This window comes from Lagopus muta, chromosome 2, assembly GCF_023343835.1.
Source record: "Lagopus muta isolate bLagMut1 chromosome 2, bLagMut1 primary, whole genome shotgun sequence".
NCBI classification, from domain to species: domain Eukaryota; kingdom Metazoa; phylum Chordata; class Aves; order Galliformes; family Phasianidae; genus Lagopus; species Lagopus muta.
In genome coordinates this window covers 93,117,655-93,127,138 of record NC_064434.1, presented here as the reverse complement: position 1 = coordinate 93,127,138, position 9,484 = coordinate 93,117,655, and positions in this window count along the sequence as shown.

Here is a 9,484-nt window from a genome sequence, read left to right as displayed (position 1 = left end):
TCAGTCACTTTTTCCCCACTCAGAGAAAGAACGCTTTATTCCAGGGGCTGCACTTCATTACCAGGAGAAGGTGTAAAGAAAGATTATGAACTACATGTCAAATAAAGCTGAATAATTCCTGCTGCTAACTTTGCTGGAAGATGCTTTTCCTCTGCAGGCCAAACATGGAGATGAAAGGCCAAGAGGTGGGATATCTAAATCTAACCTCTTCTGTTACGCATGGTAAGCTGACATGCAAAATAGTAATGTGTTGGTTTAGTGCAAAAAAAAGAAAGAGAAGAAGAAAAAGAAGAAGAGAAAGAAGAAAAAGAAGATGAAAAAGAAGAAGAAGAAGAAAAAGATAAGGAAGAAGAAAAAGATAAGGAAGAAGAAAAAGAAAAAGAAAAAGGAAAAGAAAAAGGAAAAGGAAAAGGAAAAGGAAAAGGAAAAGGAAAAGAAAAAGAAAAAGAAAAAGAAAAAGAAAAAGAAAAAGAAAAAGAAAAAGAAAAAGAAAAAGAAAAAGAAAAAGAAAAAGAAAAAGAAAAAGAAAAAGAAAAGGAAAAGGAAAAAGGATGTTTCTTGCATAGGAAATCACACAGACACAAAACCCAATGTGAGATGAAAGACAAAATTAGGCCATAGTTTGGACAGAGAGGACAAGATAGAACAGATAAATACTTTAGACTTCACTTATTTGATACATCTGATAAACAGTGGAGTAATTGCCCAGAGATTTCCACTAGACTTCACTGAAATATTTAACAGTAGCATGAATGGAGCCTTAGCAAATATGTTAGCAGAAGTTGTTTTCCATCTGTAATATCTGCTGCTGTGGTGATGCTGGGGCTATTGCATGTCAGCAGGTTTTACACTGGATGGATTCTGTTTCAAAATAATCACTTGCACATGGCCTTTTTCCTTGATGCTAACAGCTCTTTAGCTCTGTGATGGAAAGGCTGATGAAGTGGACTTTAGAATGTGTCCAGCAGTACCTCTGGAGCTGCTGTCTGGCCCTGGGTGAGCTGCTGGGCGTTTTGGGAGAGCCAAGAGTTAAAACCAATTCGAAAATAATGGTAGAGATCAGATCATAGCCCCTCATCTTGATGCTTAACTTTCACTCTGTTCTAACAGAAAGAGCCAGGCTTAGTTGGCTGCAAACTGTGCATTATACAGCACTGTTTCTTTCTCCTCAGAAAGTTCTTCCATCTCTTCTGAGAGCAACCATAAAGGCCTACTGCGTATTCCCAGTGCATTTTAAAATAATTTATTTCTGTTAAAAGACTTCAAGTAGTTCATAGTAAATCATTTTTAAAACCTACCGAGCTCTTTACTCTTTATGCTGATTTCTTATTTACACTGTTCATTCCATTGCCTTTCTGTCCAGATTGTGGTCAGCTTTGAGAGTCCCATAACAAGCAATACTACAATAGCCCCTGATTTTCTTTTGCCTTCAAACAGTGCTGCAATGCTAAGAATGGGGTGTGTGGGTCAGGTGTCTTTTTCAAGCAGTTACTGCAAGGCTGTTTTCCACTTAAATATTTATATTATCGTTATAGTGTTTTTTAAACCATTTTTGTATGTTGTTTCTTTTTAATGAAAAAGATTTCAGTAGGAAAGAATGAGAGAAAATGCAGTTCTTTGTGTATTTGACTCCAAAGCAGAGCACAAAGGAGTATTTTTCTTGATGGCAGAGGCTAAATTATCTAATTTCCTGCCATGTAGCCATATCTGTGCAAACAAAGGCTATAAAGTCTTGGATTTAACATGGCTCTTGCAAAGAGCAAAATAAAGTGGTGTGATCTAACTAGCTGTAATCCTTTTAGCATTCATACTGCAGGGCTCTGGGAGATGCATTGGATTCATTTGATTTTAAAAGGGAATCTAGCCACACTTGGTCAGACCACTTAAAGTGTGAAACATGAACTTCAGGTTTTTTGGTTTTTTCTTACTTAACCATTTGCTTATTTAAATGCATTAATACAGGAAAGGCCAACTTTTCCACATAGCAACCACGTGCATTTCTAAACCTTAATTTTGTGCTCAACACAAGATTCTGCAGAAAATGCCATGTATTTGAGGGCGATAACTATAAGCCTTCCAGGCTGAACAATGCAGTGAATATATAGTGACTTAAATTTGGAGCATTTCTGCAGCATGGCTGCTAGGTGCAGCAGTCATCAGCACAGAACCCAGAGTCATCTAGCAAATCATACAGATGGAAAAGGTTTTCAAAGGCACAAAAAGGAAATTAAAGCTCAACTTTCAATTATTTGAAGGAAATTTGTGTGCTTAGTCCTTGGATTTTTTTTTCTTTGTCTCTAAAATAGGAATATTTTACCTCTCTGACAACAAAACTAAACATCAATTACTGCAAGCAGAGCAGAGATGTAAATAACCTGGAATTCTTTTGAAATTTGACCTGTTAGAACACCCCAATAGCAGACTACAGGAAAATGGTGTTTTCAATAAAGCTCAGCTTCTGCAAGTCCAATGCAAGAGATGTGAAAATCACAGTGTGCAACAGAGTTGGAAGATTGTCCTTCCAAACGCTGTGGAGAGTGCACCACTTGGCTGCTCTCAGCTTATTTCTATCTGCCCAGGCTGGAAAACTCTTAAATATATGCTAGCTTAAACACACAATGGCTCAGATGCATGGTGGAACATGGAAATATGCTATTGCCTGGGCTTGTCTCCAAACTGGTACACAAACCACAGCAATTGCAGAGCACAGCTGTCTCGTTTCCTAGGAAAAGTGGATGGGAACTGGTTTCTTGACATGAATTCATATCCTCTGAGAAATACTCACACTGTGGTAATCTGATTAATAAATCTGTGGTCTTATACTGACATATGAAACCCTTCCTAATCATGACAGGAGCTACAGTACAAAGGAACCACAGCGCAAAGGAATTAAGATCAAGCTGCCTCGCTCTTCTCCAGAGCAGTCTGTTATTTGGGGCCTTAGACCACTGGTCTGTTCTCCTTGGGCCTCAGAGCAGCAGTGCCAGCTTGCACTGACCCTCTCAGCTGTTTGCGTACACCTACGTGTGTGGCAGTGCCAGGAACTGATCCAGAAAGTACAAAATGAAAGGTGCTGTGAAAGCAGGAATAGCCTGCCCCAGTACTGCAATGGGATACAGACCTTCCTCCTGCCCTGGAGCCTGTCTCACTCTGGAATCTACTTGTAACTCTGCCTGGATTAATCCTCATCACTCACCTCATTATAATCTGATATATAATCTGCACGTATAAGCATCTGCTTTAGTGAAGCTGTACAGAATATATCAAGAGGAAAGGAGAATGGAAATGATCCAGGCTTTCCTCCAAATTCTGTCCCTGAGTCAGTGTAATGACCTTGAGCAAATTGCTTTGGCCGATATTTTCAAGTCCCTGTTTAGACACCAAGATAAATAACCTGACTTTTGAGGGTACCAGCCAACCACAGCTTCTATCAACAAAACTCTAATCACCAGTAGACTTAAGTTCTGTACATAGACTATATTAGTTAAATGAACAATATAGCTCTTGTCATCTGCTACTGTGTAGCAGGAAGGAGTTTTCCTTCCATGGGAGGAAAATTCTCCAGTGGTCCATAGATCAGCAGTGTGTTTAAGACCAGCTCTTGCAGTGAAAACATGACTTTCTGTTTTTATAGAGCTTGGACACACGCTCATGAAGCAATGTTATACATGTCATATTTCCATCGCTGGAATGGGTGTCAAGGAATACCTTTATACCCTTTGCATACATTTGAAAGGAGAAAAACAGAAAATAATAATAATTTTTAAAAAAGATTAGGGGAAATAAAATCATCACAAAAAAGGAGCTGTAAGAAAGAATGAATGGGGGGAGGCTGCACCCCACGCCTCCCAGACAAGCTCTGCTCAAGCCAGGCCCTGGCTGCAGGATCATTCTATATGGATGTAGCCCTAGTGCCCTTGCTCATGGTTGTTTGTCACTGCAACAGCTTCACGGCTTCCTGCTTAAGACACTTGGCATCCTGTCACCAATTGACTCTGCACACTTGCACCTGACCCCCTGCATGGGCTCACCACGATCATCCTGCTGCCAATAGTGCCCCCCACGCTCAAACACCATGGCACGGATGTACAAAGGGGCTGAGCCGCTGCTGCAATGCCAAGTGTGATGGGGTCTTCCTGTGCTCTTTGCAAAACCAAGCCCTTAAATTAACAGATCAGACCTAATGGCTGAGTCACACAAATCTACAGAGATAATTGTTGGTGCATACTCCCAGGCAGGACAAAGATGCTGTGAAATGTAATTCTTAGTTCAGTTGTTCAGATTGCTTTGAGTTAGCAAATGAAATCAAAGCTCTTTGATTGGCTGTATTCGAATTTATTTTTGCTCATATTTAAATCCAGGAGTTGGAAGGGGAAATTTTTTGCCCAAGGAAAATAAAGATCATATCATTTTAAAAGTCTTTTCAAAAATTATGTAATACAGATTTCCATTTAAATATATTATTACTTTGAAAACATACTTTTTTCAATAATGACTATCTATATTAACACTGAAGCTTTTGAGAACTTGAAAATGTGGTAAAAGACATTTCTAAATGGCCAAGCCGTGTGCTTGATGCTGACTTTTAGGGCAAGCCAGGCCAGTGAACAAGGCCAGGATGATGGCCTTGAAGCCCACTTCCTCAGGATGGAAGCCATAGACTGCAGAGACAGAGTGGATGAAGCAGACTGACCAGTTTAATGACCAGCTTGCTCAAAGTTGTCAAACTGATTAGTTTAAAAAATAAAAACAAAAAAAAAAAAAAGGAAAAGGATCTTCTGTTCTCATTAAAAGCAGAATTTAAGAGGTTGGTTGACAAGATAGTCTGTTTAAGCCCATCTTGGTGATACAGGTCTCAGCCCTCCAATAGGTGAAGCTGTGCATCTCCTGGAGCGTTGCGTGGTTCCTGTGTAAGCAACTGCCCAGCTTTCTGCTCAAGGGAAAGAATGCAAATGTCTGCCCAGGTCTCACCCCAATGCTGTTGCAACAGCAGTTGCTTTGTGTGGTCAGGACAGCTGCTGAGCTCAGAGGCAAGAACACTGGAGCACCTGGCAGAAGCTAACATACATTGTGTCCAGGAAAAGCAAGGCATTAGGAGCCATAAATGGCTCGTAGTGTTACGCTGGGGATAAATACCCCAGCCTTCTGTTTCACCTAAATCAAACACAGGGCCAGGTGCAGTCCACTTCAGCGGAAAAGACCAGGTTGTGACAGATGGTTTCTCCATTCTCCTCTCTCCCTTGGAGCCACCTTAATTACAGATACTGCTACCCTACCTATGCATTAAATCCCTTCAGACAAATTAACAGGGCCAATGCATGGATAGGCATTAACATAATATGTATAGTCATAACACAATGATGTCATCTATATTTCAGGCTGCCTCATCCTGTTTTTATACCAAAATGTGTCACATCAACAGTAGTTTCATTTCCACATGCTAATAATGAACCTAAACTTCCTATATATCAGCAAAAGATTATCCACAGCTACACCTATCCACAGAACAAAGGTTTAAATCTTATGCTGCACTCAGGTGAGCGATGGGGAATTCCATGCATTGTCCTTGAGCAATCATAGGTGTGTCTTAGTCCAGACAGGGCTACGGCAAGGTTGGGCAGATGGCATGGCTGGGTCTGGCAGTGTTCCCAGCTGAGGTATCATTACAGAAGTCCAGGAACACTCCCAGAGACTCCTACTTACACGTGATCAGGATGATCAAAAACAATGAGCTCAATGCACAGAATAGGGACAATACCTCACTGTTTAATAAATCCATTTTTAATGAAAAAAAAAAACCCAAAACATTTTAATCAGAATACTTTTTTTCCCCATACATTTCTCATGGACTTTTCAGTATTGCTGCTTCAGACTGCAGTTACTTGACTATTTCAACACCATTCCAGCTTTCATGCAAATACAACTTGACAAAGATCACGAGAAAAATGAATATGCTCAACTATCAGCATGACAGCACACTTACCAAGGCACATTTCTATCATATATTGCTATATATATATTTAGTTAAATATTTTGTATAATAGTGAATTCTATTTATTAGTAAAAATACATTCAACCCTTAACACAAGGCTATCTTTACCTAGAAAAACAACTATCTTTGAAAGAGAAGCAGCACTAAGGATAAAAAGAGGAGAAATCAAGTATAAGTAAGTTTGTTAACTTAAATTTGCTTATTTGTATTATGATTAAAGTTCACTTAAATTTGTCTCTCTCTGTCTAGATTTTTCTGTTTTTATTGTGCACATATAAATGCTCAGGGTTTCAGAGGAAGACTCCATAATGCCCAACCCAAATCCTTTGGTATATTGAGGCTTGTAAACAGATTGCAAGATGAAAGCAAAGATTAAAAGGTAGCAATGAGCTGCAAGGCTAGAAACCTGAATTAAACCCATTAAGATAGATTTGAATAAGCAAATAGGTAAGAAACAGCAAGCTGGGCTGCTGGGTTTCTTCTGAGAGAGCAGAAGCTGTAACCCTGTGAAGAGCTGCCACGCATGGTAAAGCATCAGGCCACTTCATACTCATGGCCCAGAGACTATTGATGTCTTGTTGAAAGTTCACCCATCAAGGGAAACCCTGCTGTGATAAATCAAACAGAAAGTGACAGCTCTGCTCTTCAGCCATAAGGACATTTAACAAAATACCTTTGTCTTACTCAGGCAAAGCAAGAGTAAGTGTAAATACCCTGCACACTTGTTCAACTCAGTGCTAAAGAGCTGTGAAGGGGTTATGGAGAGTGGGAAATACAACAAAGATGGAAGAATTTTACATTCTGAGGACCTGCTCCCTAGGTCCTAAGGCTGGACTTCCATCTGCTCTAGCAACATAATTAAATGTTTGCTAACTAATGACAGTATGTGGCTTTTGTCACCAAGAGAACAGACAGTGGTAAACAAATCCCTATTTACAAGAGGTAGGGAGGAGGGAAATGTGACTCTGCTGCTGAAATTAGAGATAAACAAAATCACACCACTTAGCTAAAGAGCCTGTCTAGACAGAGGAAACGAAAAAAACAGATGACAAAACCTTGATATTATTCTTCCGAGAGAGAAAAATGATTCTGCAGCTGGGCAAAAGTCTTCAGAACCAAGAATGTCAAGACTATGATGTCAAGTCCACTGAACATCACCTATTTTATACCACAGAGTAAGGCAGCCCAGCCATAGCAAGATCTCCATAACTCTGAAAAGTATGACAAAAATCTATAGTACAAAGAGATAAGGCAAACAGTGAGAAAATCAACCACGTGGATTTTGGTTCTAAAAATATAAGAACTGCAGCAGTGGAAGTAAGGTTTAATTTCAGAAAGAAGTGTTCTTCTTTGAACTCCCAATTCTAAATGATCTGTCCGTGTGAAGATCTATTTCAGAAAAGTCAGGACAGAATAATTACTCCATAACACATCGAACTTTCCCATCACCTTAACCCCAAGTAGAAAAGAGCGTGCTTTTAAATTGAAAGCAACATTCAACAATAATGGAATTTCTTTATTCCAGCAGTGAATCTGAGCTCTTTAAGCTCCCCTTTACAAGGAGGACTTTTGTTCCATTTTCTAATGTAAATGTTTATGGCCAATTTAGAGTCCCAGATTATGTACTATGCAGCTGCTAGGAGAATTATGAAGTAATTCTATATCTCTTCACTGTTGTGTATAAGTGGGATTTTTTCCCTTTTTGCCAGATGGAGTGGGAGAAGGCACACAGCACGTTTACAGCCACAAGCTGCCATACACAGAGCAGGCATTCTTGAAAAATTAGATGGGGATTCGACAAAGAACCAATTCTTCTCTTATGGCTTAATAAAATGGCAAGGTAGCAGGCATGCATGCAGACATCAGAGAAATGCAGTTTGAACACAGACACACAGAGGAGTGGGATTGCCAGTGGGAGGAGAAACTGTCTTTCAGGCAGCACAAATGTTACCTTTATTTAAAACATACAAATCAGTGGATGACTGAGTACTAGCCTGAGATTTTGATTAGTGTAAAATGAGAATGAATCTTCCAGTGCCCTGATGGCTTGGATTGTTTTTAGGGTGGATCATCATTGTGAAACACCACTACTACTTCATCCATGAGAGCAGAGGCAGCATGCAAATCCTTTACAGCATCCAATTTCCCTGCATCCCTCTGAACCATTAATTTTCTTCATTACCATCTCCTTCCTTAGGTATCTACTGCCCATCAAAGTCGATCATGTCAATTGAGAGTGAAGGATGCAGAAATGGGAGACGATGAAGGTGGCAGTATTTAAGATATAAAATGACTGTTGAGGGAACACTGAAATAAAGGGTAGGGAAGCAGCAGACAGCAGGGTCTTGTCACACTGTGTTTTGGTCTGTTGACTGGAAGCAATAAACTTCTGTGTGGGATAGGATGTCTTTTTTGATGGCTGGGAATCAGTCTTATCCCAGACCTACTGCAAACACGTTAACTTAAACTCCCTAGGTCTTGGTTGTTCTTTGTTTTTTGTTTCAATTTACAAGATTTAAATTCCATTTCTGTCTTTATAGGTGCATGGAGACAAGAGGCTTTGAATATTTCATGGGACATTCATATTACTACTATTATTGAATTTATTTCAGAACTGTTCATCCCAGCATATGGACTGCTCCACCGGCACCTGTGTGCTTGCACCCTGCATCAGTCTGGGAGCTGGGAAATGCACTGACTCTGTAGAAACCTCACTGTTCTTCCTCCTTTTCTGCTAAAGAAAAAACCCTTGAGATAATTTTTTGGGAAGGCTAACTGCTAATGTGCACCATGAAGTCACAAAAGGGTTTGCTCTGAACTTCAGAAAAAGCATTGCAGTGGCACAGGCTGCCTGGGGAGGTGGTGCAGTCCTTGAAGGTGCTCAAGAAGCATGGAGATGTGGCACTAAGGGACGTGCTCAGTGGGCATGGTGGGGATGTGTCAACCTTATGGATGCGATCATCTTAGAGATCTTTTCCATCCTTAACGATTCTGATTCTGTGATAGCACTGTAGCCCACACTGACCTCGAAACTTAGCTGTCAAGAAGCTAAAAAATCCTTTAGTCTTCAGCAGATTGCTGCCTTTAGGAAGCAGCATAAAATTTTCAGATAAGTAGTGAAAGCCTAAAATAACTGCTGTGAGCCATTACGAACACCACCTATTGGCGTTAGATAATTACAAAATCAGTTTGTAGCCTTTGAATTCTGTACACTATTTAGATGAAGAAAACAAAACCAGACCACTGAGGCCATGCTTAGAGGTGTGTCGTTCACGTGCAGATGTGGATGCTTGGTTGCTTAATGATATATGCACAAAGCGTTGTGTGATGCTCTTGATGTATTACAGGTAAGTCTGACAGACCCTGGCCTCCACCTGAAAGCCTTTAGCTGACTCTGCTATCTGGGAATAAACCCAGTGCCAAGCCAGTCCCGTGCTAAAATAAAGCCTCGCTGGGTGAAAGCGGGTGGCCGTATCTCCCAATTGCCGTGCA